Source organism: Chiloscyllium plagiosum, chromosome 30, assembly GCF_004010195.1.
Source record: "Chiloscyllium plagiosum isolate BGI_BamShark_2017 chromosome 30, ASM401019v2, whole genome shotgun sequence".
Lineage (NCBI taxonomy): Eukaryota > Metazoa > Chordata > Chondrichthyes > Orectolobiformes > Hemiscylliidae > Chiloscyllium > Chiloscyllium plagiosum.
The window spans coordinates 41,589,258-41,606,033 of NC_057739.1; the positions used below are offsets into that span (position 1 = coordinate 41,589,258).

General features: G+C 43.4%; 1 long non-coding RNA gene across 1 annotated transcript in view; it reads right to left on the reverse strand.

Annotated features, from left to right (window-relative positions):
• The window catches only part of LOC122564958, a 34,144-nt gene extending 17,614 nt beyond the window's left edge, over positions 1-16,530 (reverse strand). The window contains exons 1-3 of the long non-coding RNA XR_006316047.1: positions 16,503-16,530; positions 14,315-14,374; positions 11,963-12,212 (exon numbers count right to left, since the gene is read on the reverse strand). This is a non-coding gene — a long non-coding RNA (uncharacterized LOC122564958). The remainder of the gene's footprint in view (positions 1-11,962; positions 12,213-14,314; positions 14,375-16,502) is intronic.
• Positions 16,531-16,776: the final 246 nt, after the last annotated feature.

The following is a 16,776-nucleotide window of genomic DNA, read 5'->3' on the forward strand; positions in this document are numbered from 1 at the left end:
CCTGCTCCTCGGATGCTGCCTGACCTGCTGTGCTTTTCCAGCACCACTCTAATCGAGACACTGGACCCAAAATGTTAACTCTGTTTTCTCTCCACAGATGCTGCCAACCTACTGAGTTTCTGCAGCAATTTCTGATTTCTTTTCCATTAAATTCCTCTTTGACCTCCCTGCTTTACTGTGAAGCCTCCTCTGTTTTTCCAGCCCTCTTCCCAGATATATACCTTGTAAATCTCCTCTGCCACCTTCTCAAGATCATCACAGTGTAGCATGTCAACGATGCACTGACAGGAACCAGTTTGGTTTTCGGATAGCTCAACTCTATTCAAAGTTGTCTTTGAAAAGCAGCCGTTTGTGAGCTTCCTTTTTTATCCCAATGAGAGAGAGTTGCCCTAGGCTCCCACATCACAATGAGCTGTTTGAACGGCAGGGATGTCTGATTAAAATCTCTCTGGAGACTCTCAGTCGAAACCTTTGATACTGCTCACAAAGCTTGCAATGACTGACTGCATAATTGTGACAAAATTGATAAATGATTTCTGGCAGTGACCTTACTTCACAGAATGACAGAACACTCAGTCATTGCACCTATAGGTCCAGAGCAAATCCCTTCAGCCTTTTAGCTGCAGTTGGGGGCTCCATTGTTAAATACTGCAGTGGGACTCAAACCCACAGCTGTCTGAGTCAGACTAGGCCTGGCTGTAACCCACTCAAAACCCAATCTTCCACCCAGTTTTTAATGTTTCTGCCTGGATCTCTGAGGAGTCGGTGCAGCATATTTCACCCAGAGCTGAAATTCATAGAAGCAAAATATAGGAGCAAAAGTAGGCCATTCGGCCCTTTGAGTCTGTTCCACCATTCAATATGATCACGGCTGATATTCCGACTCAATATCCTGTTCTCTCTTTCTCATTCATGAGAAAGATCCTTAAGGGTTAGCTCAGTGGTTAGCACTGCTGCCTCACAGTGCCCGAGACCCAGGTTCGATCCCAGCCTTTGAATGACTGTCTGTGTGGAGTTTGCACATTCTCCCCATGTCTGTGTGGGTTTCCTCCAGGTGCTCCAGTTTCCTCCGACAGTCCCAAGAAGTGCAGGTCAGGGTGGATAGGCAGTGGGAAATGTGGGGTTACATGGTTGGGTGGGTCTGGGGGGATGCTGTTCAGAGGGTCAGTGTGGAATCGATAGACCAAATGGCCTGCTCCCACATTGTAGGGACTATATGATTATAGAGAAAATGAGGTCTGCAGATGCTGGAGATCAGAGATGGAAATGTGTTGCTGGAGAAGCGCAGCAGGTCAGGCAGCATCTAGGGAACAGGAGAATCGACGTTTCGGGCATTAGCCCTTCTTCAGGAAAGAAGGGCTAATGCCCGAAACGTCGATTCTCCTGTTCCCTAGATGCTGCCTGACCTGCTGCGCTTCTCCAGCAACACATTTCCATCACTATATGATTATACACAGTCGCCAGATTAAGAGTTTAACTCACAACATCATGGACTCAGGAACATAAATGCTACCCACAATTACTTAGTGCCTTACAGAAGACAACGATGGAGTGTGTGCAGGTATCCTCAGCTGCTGTGTGACCACACGTGCACACAGCTTACGGGGAATATAGCTCAAAACCCAATTACCTACACTGCATACTTTATAACTGGGGCATCTCATCTGACCTGTTGAACAAACCTCTTGCTATTAGTAAAGCCTGGTGAGTAATCGGAATGAAGTTGGAGTAATTCTGAGGGCCGATGGTCACACAGCTCAGGGGGTGAGGGCAGACATTGTGGGCAGAAAATGTAACTTAATGGGGATGCATACGTTCCTGAGAAGTTTCTCAGACCCCACCAGAGGCCTGGTATACATGGGCTGGTCAGCTCTATGGTAAAATGGAATTCCATCTGGATGAATGTGAGGCAATACACTTGGGCAAGAAAAACTAAGCAAGGGATTACATGTTGAACAGTAGATCCTGGGAAGCGCCGAGAGGAGTGCAGTTCAGAATCCAGACATCTACACCTCATGGCCAGCAGAATCCATGAGGGATAAAGGGATGAAGCAAAGGCTCAAATCACATGGAAGCAACTCATCCTGGTTAAAGCTACATCAGTGATGTTCAGCCTAGGCAATGAGAGGTCAGTTAGAGTCCCTCCAGCAATTTCTGATAACCTTCCTCACTGTTCACAATCCCTCCTATTTTAGTATCATCTGCAAACTTACTAACCGTGCCTTGTACATTTTCATCCAAATCATTGATACAAATAACAAACAGCAATGGGCCCAGCACAGACATCTGAGGCACTCCACTGGTCACAGGCCTCCAGTCCGTCAAGTATCCTTCCAGTATTACCCTCTGCTACCTACCATCAAACCAATTTTGTACCCAATTTGCCAACTCATCCTAAATTCCATGCAATCTAACCTTCCAGAGCAGTCTACTATGTGGAACCTTATCAAAGGCCTTACTGAAATTCATATAGACGATGTCTACCACCCTGCGCTCGTTAACTTCCTGGTCACTGCATCAAAGAATTCTAACAAATTTGTGAGGCATGATCTCCCATGCACAAAGCCACGCTGACTACTCCTAATCAAACCTTATCTTTCCAAATGCATGTATATCTTATCCCTCAAAATCTTCTCAAGTAAATTACCTACCACAGATGTTAGGCTTACTGGTCTATAGTTCCCAGGTTTTTCTTTGCAGCTCTTCTTGAATAATGGCACAATTTTGTTGCTACCCTCCAGCCTTCTGGGGCCTCACCCATGGCTAATGATGATGCAAATATATCGCTAGGGCTCCCAAAATTTCTTCTCTAGTCTCTTGCATATTTCTGGTCAGGACCAGGAGATTTATCCACCTTCATACATTCTAATATGTCCAACACCTCATCTACTGTGATATGGACTGTCCCCAAGACATCGCCACTAACTTCCCAAGTCTTCATGTCTATCTCCACGCTAAACACAGAGGAGAAATATTTATTGGGAACCTTGCCCATTTCCTATGGTTCCACACATTCATGTCCACTTTGGTCTTTGAGGGGTCCTATTCTCTCTCTAGTTATTCTTTTTCCTTTAATATATTTAAAGAATCTCTCTGTATTCACTCTAATCTTCTCAGCCAAGGCTATCTCATGCCTCTCCCCCCATTTTTAGCCCTCCTGATTTCCTCCTTCAGTAAACTCCTGTATTCCCTATATACCTCCAGGGATTCCCTTGATCCCAGCTGCCTGTCCCTGAGCCATACCTCCTTCTTCTTCTGGTCAAATCCTCAGTATCTGTTGTCATCCAGGGTTTCCTATTCCTGCCAATCTTGCCTTTCACCCTCACAGGAACATATAGATCTTGAACTTGAGCTATCTCACTTTTAAAGGCCTCCCACTTGCCGGAGGTCCCTTTGCCTGTAAACAAACTACTCCAATCAACCCTTGTCTAATTCCATCAAAATTCTCTTTTCCCCAATTTAGGACTTGAACCTGTGGACCAATTTTGTTTTTAGTGTTAGGTGCATTAGTCAGGGATAAATGTGGGGAAATGAGTCTGGGTGGATTACTCTTCAGAGGGTCTGTATGGACTTGTTGGGCCGAAGGGTCTGTTTCCACATTGTAGGGAATCTAATGTAATCTAATCTAATCTAATCTAATCTCTCCATAGCTATTTTAAAATTAATGGAATTATGGTCACTGGTCCCAAAGTGTTCCCCTCATTATCACCTCTGTCAGCTGAACTGCCCAATTTTCCAAGAGTAGATTGAATCTTTCCCCTTCCCGAGTAGGACCATCTATGTACTGCTTGAGGAAACTTGCCCGAATGCACTTAGCACATTCCACTCCATTTAAACCCTGGCAGTCCCAGTCTGTGTTAGGAAAATTAATATCCCCTACTGTGACAACCCAATTGCTTCTGCAAGTCTCCCCAATCTCCCTGCATATTTGTTCTTCTAATTTTCATTGACTATTTGGGGGGCCTATGATACAACCCCTTCTTATTTCTTAGCTCCACACACAAAGCCTCAGTGGATGATCCTTCAGTGATTTCATTTCCAATTACTGCTGTGATACTTCCCAAAATCAAAAATGCAACTCCCCCTCCCCTCCTTCCACCACCTCTGTCCCGCCTAAAGCACCTGTACCCTGGTACATTAAGCTGCTAGTCCTGTCCCTCCCTTAGCCATGTTTCTGTAACGGCTGTAACATCCCAGTCTCACATATCTATCCATGCCCTGAGTTCATTAGCCTTCCCTGTCAGCCCTCTTGCATTGAAATAGATGCAATTTAATCCAACAGGCATTTGTCGCTCCCTGTCATGTTTCAGCCTGATCTGTGTCTTCGACTTGCTATTTCTATAATTGCATAATTAAAGGCTACATTCACAGTTTGACTGTCAGTAAAACATAAAGGAACACCAAGAGCAATTTGCATTTTTTTAGGATCAAAGAACAGTGCATACCATTAGATATAGGAGTAGAGTTAGGCCATCCAGCTCATTGAGTCTGCTCTGCCATTCAATTGTGGCTGATAGGTTTCTCAACCCCTTCTGCTTTCTCCCTATAATCCTTGATCTCCTTCCCAACTAAATACAGTATGGATCAACAGGCTTACATGACCTGGGGGTTGGATATCTTGCGTGATTCCCTTAAGTTGCATAACTGTCTTAAACTAAACCATTTGAACTGTACAAACATGATTTGTTTTATACAAAAACCACCCAGTGAATTGGTCTCATTTCTCTTTACAGCCTGCAAGTACTTACTGCTGATCAACTCTCCTTAAAACTCACAGGAGAAATTGTGCCACTGGCCTTCAAGAGAGTATTATCAGCTCTATGCACCTCATGTATCAGTTATATTTTACAAATACAGCAATCCAGTCGACAGAATGTTACCTCGGATACAACTGAGTCCACTTAAATGGACATTGAACGAGAAGCTTTGATTCCTTTTAAGTGTTGTCTTTTAATTTTACGTATAATTACTTAAAAGAATACCAGTGACTAATCAGTGGGAGGCATTTCCAATTGCATGATTCTCCATGCACAGTGTAGACATGCCTCCACAGAGAAAAAGGATGATACTGCCAAATCTAGATACCCCCTGGTTATCCAGAAACTACAGAGAAAGATAAAGCCAAAAACAATAACTACAAAAAGCTGAATACTGTTTGAAAGACGATACAAAGTACGGGGATAAGGTTTAATAAAAATAAACTAGGAAAGCAAAGGGAGACATAAATAACTACTGGTAGGTAAAATCAAGGAAAACTCAAAGACGTTTTATCAGGAGATTAAAAACAAGTGAACGACTATGGAAAAGGTAGGATTTATCAGAAGCGAACAAGGTAGTTTACTATTGGATGTGGAAGATGTGGGCCGAGTTCTTAATGAGCATTTTACAACAAACAGAATTGATCGAGACCATCCAGTTAAAGGGGAGTGTGAAATATGTTTTACACAATAAGAATAATGTGAGAGGATGTGAACGTCAGAAGTCACACAGCACCAGGTTGTATTTCAACACCTTCACCTGACGAAGGCGCAGCGCTCTGAAAGCTTGTGACTTCAAATAACCCTGTTGGACTCTAACCTGGTGTCGTGTGGCTTCTGACAATGTGAGAGGAAGTACTGGTGGGACTGGGTACCGATTGCCTCGGACACTATAACCGGATGGACTTACGTCAGGCTGTTAAAGGAAGCCAGGGAGCAAATAAAGGACGGTTTGAGCATTATTTTCCAGTCCTCACTAGGTAGAGGCAAGGCACCAGAGGATTGGAGGACTGTGAACATGATACCATTGTTTAAAAAGGGACAGGCCAAAAAATGATAGGCCAGTCAGTCTAGCTTTGTTTTTGTACAAATGCTTAGAATCAATTCTGAGAGACTGTCACCTGGAAAGGCATCTAGAATTCACTGCCCAGTTTGGACATGGAGGTTTATAAGGTACTGTGCCTGTCCTGCTGTAACCTGCAAGACCAGGGGCTGGAAGGAGGGATTAAAATGAACTGTTCAAAAAAATCTCTTGGCTAGCACAGATCTCGTGGGCCGAACTTCCTTTTCCTGATCCATAACCTTTCTACGGTTCTGGTAAAAGCCCATACCAGTGATGTGCACACAAGACAATGAGAGATCTGTTGTATAATTATAGTCCAAATTCCCAGTTTTACAGACAATAAAAAGTTGAAAAGCATCAATGACAACTTCCATTTACATGTGATCATAGAATAGTACAATATTGAGCCGGCCAATCAGCCTATCAAATTAGTGATGGCCCTTTCAAACGGTGATCCAGTTCCAGTCCCCTGCTCTTTCCCCATAACCCCTGATATTCTCCCTTCTTTAAGTACATTTTCACCTCACAAAATATTTCAATGCTTGTAAAATACAGCACCCAAGATTTGACACAGGGAGATATTAGGACAGATGACCAAAAACTGGTCAAGCTATTAGATTTTCAAGTGGGGCAAAACTAGGGAGAGATTTTCAGATCTTACAGCCCAGGCAATTGAAGACAGAGACAATAATGATGGAGTGATTAAAATGATGCACGTGCAAGAGATTGGAATTAGAGTCATGGAGAGTTGTAGAGTCATGAAGTCATGGAGTACGGAAGAGATCTTTGGCCCATTGAGTCTGTCTTGACCAATCTACACTCGTCCCACTTTCCTGCACCAGGCTCAGAGCTTTGAATATTAGGACATTTCAAGTGCTCATCCGAGTACTTTTTAAAGGTTGTGAGGTTTCCTCCCTCAACTACCCACCCAGATAGTGGGATTTGAAAGCCAGGTAGAAAACCTTAACATTATGTTTAGCAGCTATGTCCATGTAGCAGGTGGTGTATTTTGTTCTCTAAGTCTCTCATTCCTAGACTCTGCTTGTCTGCATGTTGTTTGACACAAGTCTGTAGCTCTCAGAACTTTCTACATCTAGTGTGTCACAGATTAACAATGGAACAATGTCACCATTGAATTGAATGTAATTATGGGTCAGCTATTTCAACCACCTTGCAGTGAAAAACAAAGTTTCAGTATTCTCAGCTAAAGAAACGGGGAGACAGTAGTGCAATGCTAATCTCACTGGACGAGTCATAGATTCATAGAGTCATAGAGTTGTACAGCATGGAAACAGATCCTTCGGTTCAACCGATCCACGCTAACCAGATATCCCTAATTAATCCATTTGCCAGCATTTTGCCCATATCCCCTTCCTATCCATATACCCATCCAGATGCCTTTTAAATGTTGCAATCGTACAGCCTCCACCACTTTCCCTGTCAGCTCATTCCATACACGCACCACCTTCTGTATGAAAACAATTGCCCCTTTGAGCACTTATAAATCTTTCCACTCTCACCTTAAACCTTTGCCATGCAGTTCTGGACTCCCTCAACCCAAAGGAAAAGACCTAGTCTATTCACTCTATCCATGTCCCTCATGATTTTATAAATCTCTATAAGGTCACCTCTCAGCGTCTGATCCTCCAGGGAGAACAGCCCCAACCTGTTCAGCCTGTCCCAATAGCTCAAACCCTCCAACTCTGGCAACATCTTTGTAAATCTTTCCTGAACCCTTTCAAATTTAACAACATCTTTCCTGAAGTGCAGACCAGAAGTGCACACAGTATTCCAAAAGCGGCCGAACCAATATCCTGTACAGCTGTAATGATATTGTAATCCAAAGCTCCAGGCTAATGGTCTGGGTATGAGTTTGAGTCTCACCATGGTTGATGGTGAAATTTGAATTTAGCCTTCTGGTATTATCATTGGACTGTTAATCCAGAGACCCAGGTAATATTCTGGGAACCTGGGTTTGAATCCTGCCACAGCAGTTGCTAGAATTTGAATTCAATAAAAATCTGGAATTAAGAGTCTAATAATGGCCATAAATCTACTGTCAATCAGAAAAACAATCTGGTTTACTGATGTCCTTTAGGAAGGAAACTGCTATCCTCACTGGGTCTGGCCTATGTGACTCCAGACCCAGAGCAATGTGGTTGACTCTTAACTGCCCTCTGGGTAATTAGGGACTGGCAATAAATGCTGGCCCAGTCAGTGACACCCTCATCCCATGAATGAATAAAGAAACTAAACCGATTAATCATTATACTTACTCTGTGTAAGCTGCACTGAATCCCCTCAGGGCACAATGAATTTTCACAGTTCTGCCTGATTACATCATTAATATTTTCAGATTGAACGTGTCTGCATTACTGGTACATATAGCAGCCTTTGGCATCTTTCCTTCTTCACACATTTGATCTTGCTTGCCCTTGTGTCAGCACTTTATACCGTCCTTTAATCCAGGAAACACTGTTTGATCAGGAAGTTTGTTTCGTTGTGTTCATCGGTCCTTCTCCCAGATGACAGCCTTTCAGTTTGACTCCTGCATCAGGCCTCATTGATTCCCTCTCCCTCCCACTCTCAAATCCAGCCAGCATTTGACCTGGTAACATTTGTTTTGAATCTCGCTAAATGACGGCCCACCCAATCATGCTCCTTTTTAATTGGATTCCAGAATTTCCAACTGACAGCTGTCAAATCAAGTGGCACTTCCACTTGTCAACTGTGACTCCAGTGTTCAGACTCTAAACCAGCTCAGCAACACACAACGCACAGGCATAACATCACAACGGTCTGACATGCACTTGTATTACCAAACTCTCAAAGGGGTCAGGGCTCATCAGCAACTGCTCCAGCATAGCCACTTCCACACATTAGGCTTTGAGTGACAGTAAAATACAGGCCGATGTCCCTTCATGTGCTGCATGAGCTGCAATTGCATCTACTCAACTCCAACTCAGAAAGAAATGTGTTGCAGCATCTCTGTCTCGAGGCTTCCTCAGAACAGAAAGGCTGTAGTGCTGAGGGAGTGCTGCACTGTCATGTGCACCGCCTGTCCATGAGATTTTAAATTGAAGGGAATGATATTGAAGAGTAAGGGAGTTCTACCAGTTCACTAACCTCAGTGGAAGAGATCATCTTGCTACTAAATTCATCACTGTTTGTGGGAGTTTGCTGTGCACAAATTCTGTGGGGTTTCCCACAACAGTGGCTTCACCGGCCATTAAAGTGCTTTGGGACATGGCGAGGCTGTGGGAGCTGCTATATGGACACAAGTCCTTTCTTTAAAGTGCAGACTAACTTAACACATTTAGACAGGATTTGCTTTAGGAATTCCTCTGTAATCTGGGAGCACATTTCAAATACAGCACAGAGCTCTCTCCTCACATTCACTGATCTGCTTTGTATCAGAAAGAGCATCTCAGATCGAGAGCACATGGCACATAGAGTGAAGCAACAATAATCTTTAATTGGGAGTGATTTCAACAAAGTTATCAAAGTAAGATTCACCAGCCCTTGACCGGGCTTGCTCAACTAACTAACTGAAAAGATTTTGTGTGGCTCTAAACAACACATAGTTCCCACCCAGCCATCGATCCCTTTGCTCACTGAACTGTAACTCCCATTCTAGAAAAGCCTTTGTTTGTGGAAATATTTACCTTTTTGTTCAAATTCCACCGTGATCTCACTCCTTCCTGTCTCCTTCAGCCCTACTGTAGTGATTGGAACCAGGTGGATCTTATTGACTACAAGATCTTTGATTGGGGTGGTTCACCTGTGCCAATCAGGGAGCCTTGGCTGACAGATATTAACAGGGAATTTAGAATCTCCTCAGTTCAGGGACTGACTCCGAACTGGCTGTGTGCATGAAGATAAAAGTTGACTTGGTGATGGGATAGTGACCTCATGGAGTTACTTCACCTACAAAGCTCAGAGAAAAGTTACCGGGTTCCGGGTGGGGTGCAAATAGGAATGTGGAGCAATCAAATTGGCCACATCACACAAAATTATTGAGTGGTGCAGCAGAACCAAGGGGCTGAGTGGCCTACTCCTGTTCTGAACTGAATGTAGAACGCTGGATTCTGGCCCTGGGTATTTCAACCACATTTCTGTTGTTCCACCCACTGGCAGGCAGACTTCATCCATCATGACACAACCTGCCAAAACCACTTCTCTATACCTCTCCCTTTTTGACCTGTGTGTGCACACGTATGAGTATGTGTGCATATATGCATGTTTGTGCATGTGAGTGTGTGTGCACGTGTGTGTGCCTCTGCATGTGTTTGCCTGTGTGTGTGTGTGAGTGTCTGTGTGTGTGTGTCTCTGTGTGTGAGAGTGTGCGTGTGTGAGTATGTGTCTGTGTGGTGTGTGTGTATGTGTATGTGTGTGTGCATGTGTGTGTCTGTGTGCGTGTGTGTGCGCGTGTGTGTGTGCACGTGTGTCTGTGTGCATGTGTGTGTGTGTCTGTGTGTGCGTGAGTGTGTGTGTGTGCGTCTGTGTGTGTATGAGTGTGTGTCTCTGTGTGTGAGTGTGCGTGCGTGTGTGTGTGGCGAGGGGGTGGGGGGTTGGGGGTGGGTGGGTAGCCCTCTTACAGTTGCAGGTTAGCCAGAGCACAACCTTTTGGCCCATTGTGTCTGTGCCTGCCCTGATTTCTGCAAGGGGAACTCACATAGTCCCACTCACCCATTTTTTTCCCCATTATCTTGGAGTCAGAAGATTTGAAGAAAGTAGGAATTAGAAGTAGGAGTATGCAATTCAGCCATTTGAACCCATTCTGTCATTTAACATGATCACGGCTGATCTTACTCTGGTCTCAACTCTACTTTTCTGCCTGTTTCCCATAGCCCTTTATCGCAGTTTCATTCCAGGTTCAAATCCCGTCCAGGACTCAAGCACAAAGATCAAGCTTGGAACATCAGTGCTGTACCGAGGGAATGCTGCATGTCAGAGACACCATCATTTGGATGAGGAATTAAGCTGTCTTCCCTCTCAGCTCAATGCACAAGGTCCCATTGTGCACTATCTTGAAGATTAATAGTGCAATTCACCTTAGCATCCTGGCTAATATGTGTCCCTCAATCAAAGCACCAAAAGACAGACTAATTATCACATTGCTGCTCATGAGAGCCTGTTATGTTCAAACTGGCTGCAGGATCAACTTCATTACAACAGTAGCACAATTTAAAAGTACTTAGTTGGTTGTGAAGAGGTTACAGCAGCTCCATATGTGCAATTCTTTCTTTTTAAATGGGAAGACACTTGAGATCCTGGGGAACAGTTCATGCAAACACTTGAAGCATTTTCTACTCACTCCCAGATTAATCCCAATGTCTGTTACCAGTTTTGACTTTTAAAGAAAATAGCAAAATATCAACAAACCTCCAACCAAAGCCACACACGCTCATACGCAGACACACAGACACACATACAGGCACACTGACAGTCACACACACAGGCACAGTGATGGACACACACACACACACACACCAATGTGTGCCAGCGATGAAAAAAAATTAAACACAAAGCAACCAGAATGGACAGTGAGCAATGAATCATTGGTTTTCTCCCTGTAGTTAGCAATGTGGGACTAAAGCAACAATATTAATGCCATTTGTCAGGTTATTTCAGATTGGACAGCCCCAATTTTTAAATAAAAGAAATCTATGCATTGACAAAACATATATTTTACAAAAAGGTTGTTTATTTTCTCTGAATCCATGCAGCTGAAAAACAAATATAAATGAAGTATTTAAATGTGATTAGATGGTGCTGGCTATAATGGCTTAGACAGAAACAATCCTGTTTAATGAAGAATGTTCATTCAGAATAACCAACGTTACAAATGGCTTATAACCCCAAGTGCTTTATCAGATAACACTGACTGCTGCTTTTAGTTTAGATTATAATGAGATTGATTTTTAAATAAACACTTTAGAATGCAAAGGGTTACACATTTTGAGGCGATCACCATGTATGAAGTATTCATTCCCTGCACATGGAGTGCATGTTGTCACAGATGGTATTCCTGCAGCAAATCTCATGGGTTTAATGAGAATTTTAGTTCAGTCTAGAGCTGTACATTGCAGAGAAAAATATTCTTCAGGACATAAAGTGAGTTGATAAAGCATGCACTTACCTGTACAGTGAGGATTAGGGATGGGAGGAGTGCACACCGTCACATCTTCTGTATTTTGCAATCAACATCAAAGTGAACCCCTCTCTCCTCTGGGGTGAAGTTGTTCAATCTGAGGTGCTGAAGGAGTGTGGAGTGAGTGGCAGGGACAAACTGGGTGGTCTCGTCCACGCAGCCCTCCCTTGCTCGATGCTCAGCAGCTCAGGGAGACCGGAGTTAACCTGTTGTTGGGCAGTCTGCAGCAGACACAGATCTGACAGGGAGGAGGGTGAGGGGGAGGAAAGGTGTTTTATAGTTAAATGGGATGAAAGCTGGTTCAATATTAGCACTGTCCCCTTCCTGCACTGTGAGGTTGAACCCAGCAGCTTCTTACAGAGACGACACATCAATAAAAGTCACAGACTCAGGTGTACAGGAACATTTTCCTAGTGTTAGTGGCAGTGGGGAGGAGTTAGGATTGAACCTGTCCCCGGGGGTTACATATAGTGAAGCCTATATTGCATTTGAGCCATTCAGACCTTGATGTATGAGCTATGAGGTTACATCGCCTTTGTAATATTATCTTTTATGTTATATTAAATTATTATCTGTCAAACTGACCAACATGTTTTATACACTTATATATACAGGCTTGTACATGCACACAGACACAAGGAGACCAATATATGTTTTATGGCTTTGCTTCAATTTTTTAATTTTGCTTTATCTTTTTGGACACTCTGAGAGGTAATAAAATCCATCAAAGCGCACTCCCCAGGAAAGGATTCTGTGCCTGGCCTCACATTCAGGGTTTATCCAGACATTCAGGGTTTCATTGTCCTCAACGTTAACTGGGAGCTGGAACCTATTCATCAGCCACCATTGGATAATGAGAGGGGGCAGGGATGACACTGGCTGGAAGCCCACTTTCTAGCTCAGCAGAAAACAATTCAATCACTGGATTACAGTCTGTCCCATTAGGACTGTGTCCATCTACTATCAAACAGAATGATGAATATAATCACAACGCTCCATGTATTAAATTGTCCTTTTCTTTAACCTCATGGCAGAGAGTTTGATTCTGTAATGGAATACTGCCATATTATCATTCTAAAGAGTCTCCTTCTGCCCCAGAAACATTCTGTGATAATTTCTGATTTCATTCCCACCAATGTTTTCTCTCTTTCCCACACCTTAACTCACTGCCAGGCGTTGAAGGTGTCCCAATTGACAGAACATCCACCAAAGTGTTCAGCAGCAGATGAGCTATTGCGACCTGTGGAATATTCAATCATCTGACCAGGTCAATAAGCTTCAAACCTGTTCTATCTATTCAAGCTCTTTCACCCTTTCTCAGTTCACAGGTTGTTGTCCTGGCTTTTAACACCTCTCTCTGATTCCCAGCTTTCCAGTGTGAGGTAAGACAGAGAGAGTGAGGAATGAATTGATCATCAAAGCTGGTGCTTATTATCTCCATATCAAAGACCTAAGCTGGAAAGTTTTCACCTCCAGAGGTACAAACGAGGAGTTTGTGTTCAGAGGAGTTTTGATTTTTGTATAATTCATTTGCAGGATGTGGGCATTGTCAACACCATCCCTAATTTGCTCAGAGGACAGTTAAGGGTCAACCACATTGCTGTGGGTCTGAAGTCACATGTAGGCCAGACTAGGTAATGATGGCAGATTTCCATCCTTAAAAAGAAATTAGAAATGAAAGGACATTAGTGAACCAGATGGGGCTTTTTTCCCCAATAGTTTTGTGGTCATCATTTAATTCCAGATTATTCCTATTGTGGGCGGCACGGTGGCACAGTGGTTAGCACTGCTGCCTCACAGCGCCAGAGACCCGGGTTCAATTCCCGCCTCAGGCGACTGACTGTGTGGAGTTTGCACATTCTCCCCGTGTCTGCGTGGGTTTCCTCCGGGTGCTCCGGTTTCCTCCCACAGTCCAAAAATGTGCAGGTTAGGTGAATTGGCCATGCTAAATTGCCCATAGTGTTAGGTAAGGGGTAAATGTAGGGGTATGGGTGGGTTGCGCTTTGGCGGGTCGGTGTGGACTTGTTGGGCCGAAGGGCCTGTTTCCACACTGTAATGTAATCTAATCTAATCTAAATTCAAATACCACCATCTGCCATGGCAGAAGTTAAACCTGGGTTTCCAGAACATTCCCTAGGTCTCTGATTTATACTCCAGTGATAAGACCACAAGACCATTGCTATAGCCATTATCTCCTCTAATATTATCATCAAATTCGAGAATGTGTAAGAGGGATACAGCGTGATTCAGAAGCAGGAGCTGAGGATAGGATTCCATACTAAGGAATCTAGGGTACTGTGAGCATTTTGAGGCATTGCACATTAGGACGGATGAAATTACCTTGGAGGGAGGGCAGTGTAGATTGACTAGCATTACACCAGGACTCAGAGGCCAGGAATTCTGCAAAGTTAAAAATCACACAACACCAGGTTATAGTCCAACAGGTTTAATTGGAAGCACACTAGCTTTCGGAGTGACGCTCCTTTATCAGGTGATTGTGGAGGGCTCGATCGTAACACAGAATTTATAGCAAAAATTTACAGTGTGATGTAACTGAAATTATACATTGAAAAATTGATTGTCTGTTAAGCCTTTCATCTGTTAGAATACAGTGATAGTTTCACTTCTTTCATGTGTAAATCACAAAACCTTTTTTTTTAAAGTTGCATTCTCGGGTTTTGGTCCAAGTATCATTTCATAGCCTTGATCATGAATATCCAGGCTGACTCTCCTGTACAATACTGGGGGAGTGCTATACTGTTGGAAATATAGCCCTTCCAATGAGACAAAGGCAGATGCATGGGAATGCTGCCACTTGCACGTTCCCCTCACACTACCCTGACTTAGAAATACAATCTTTGATCTTTTAACGTCAAAATTCTGAAGCTCCTTTGTAACAATGTTTGTGATTTACACATGAAAGAAGTGAAACTATCACTGTATTCTAACAGATGAAAGGCTTAACAGACAATCAATTTTTCAATGTATAATTTCAGTTACATCACACTGCAAATCTTTGCTATAAATTCTGTGTTATGATCGAGCCCTCCACTATCACCTGATGAAGGAGCGTCACTCCGAAGGCTAGTCTGCTTCCAATTAAACCTGTTGGACTATAACCTGGTGTTGCGTGATTTTTAATTTTGTACACCCCAGTCCAACACCGGCATCTCCAAATCAGGAATTCTGCAGTGAGTAACCTACCTCTAAACTTCCAGACGTAAGGCACAAGTCAGGAATGTGATGGAATATACTCCACTTGCCCAAAGGATTCAGCTCCATCAACACTCAAGAACATATACAAGACATTGGTTAGGCCACTTTTGGAATATTGTGTGCAATTCTGGTCTCCCTCCTATCGGAATGATGTTGTGAAACTTGAAAGGGTTCTGAAAAGATTTACAAGAATTTTGCCAGGGTTGAAGGATTCTTTATTCAATTACTTAATATGGGCATTGCTGGCTAGGCCAGCATTTATTTCCCATCCTTAACTGCCCTTGAAAAGATGGCTTCTTGAACTGCTGCAGTCCATATCATGTAGAAACACTGGAAGTACTGTTACAAAGGAGCTTCAGAATTTTGATGTTAAAAGATCAAAGATTGTATTTCTAAGTCAGGATAGTGTGACTTGGAGGGGAACTTGCAAGTGGCAGCATTCCCATGCATCTGCCTTTGTCTCATTGGAAGGGCTGTATTTCCAACAGTATAGCACTCCCCCAGTATTGTACAGGAGAGTCAGCCTGGATATTCATGATCAAGGCTATGAAATGATACTTGGACCAAAACCTTTTGACACAGAACCAAGATTGCTCAAGTCACAAAAAAAATGCAAACAATGTCATAATTCTTGGGCAGTCTAGGTTCACTGATCCCAAGTGCTCTTCCTGAAGTTAATTCAAAGCTTGTATTTTTAACCATGCTGGTTTGTATCAACTTGCTAAATATGTTTACAATGACGAGAAAACTAGGGCATAAAAAGTATTAGCTTCATAACATTAAACCTCAAGGGCTAGTACTTTATTTTCCCAGCAGATACAGGAAACGTCACAGTTTGATATCCATCATAGAAAACTTGTGGTGAAATGAAATCATGTAAAAATATAGGGCAGGGGTCAATCTTATATTGGCGGTAAAAATCCAAATCGTTTAACTGCAGTAAAATAAACTGTGGCTGCGGGAAATCTGAAAACAGAACAGAAATTGCCAGAGAAACTCAGCAGGTCTGGCAGCACCTGTGTAGAGAGAAACAGAGTTAACAGTTAACAGACCGGGGATCCAAGATGGCGGCGACCCAGTAAGACTGAGTCTATAGTGCTTCTCCCAAGACTTGGGTACAGTGGGTCACCTACCCCCTACCAAGCTCACCAAATCATTTATAACAGTTTTGTAATTTAATTAGTTGTGTAATATTACATTTAAACAATTTAATCCTAAGTTAAAATGACTAAAGGGAAGGGAGCCCGCAGCTCTCAGCAAGCAGGAACCCCTCCCCCACACTCTCCAGCTGCAGCCGCCCCGGGGGACTTACCAACAGTAACAAGCCTTGCAGAAATGCTTTCCAAGCTTGACTCGAAGATCGATGCTTTTATTGTCGAATCCAGAAATCGTTGGGAGCCGCTCTCGGCCGCGCTGCAGAAGCACGACCGAGAAATTCAAGAAATTGAACGCCGAGTCGGAGGGGCGGAGCTAAAGACCGCGACCTCCGAGACAACCGCTCAATCGGCCGTGGATCAGGTCCGGACTCTCGAGCAGCGAGTCCGGACCTTGGAAAATCATATTGACGACCTCGATAATCAAGGTCG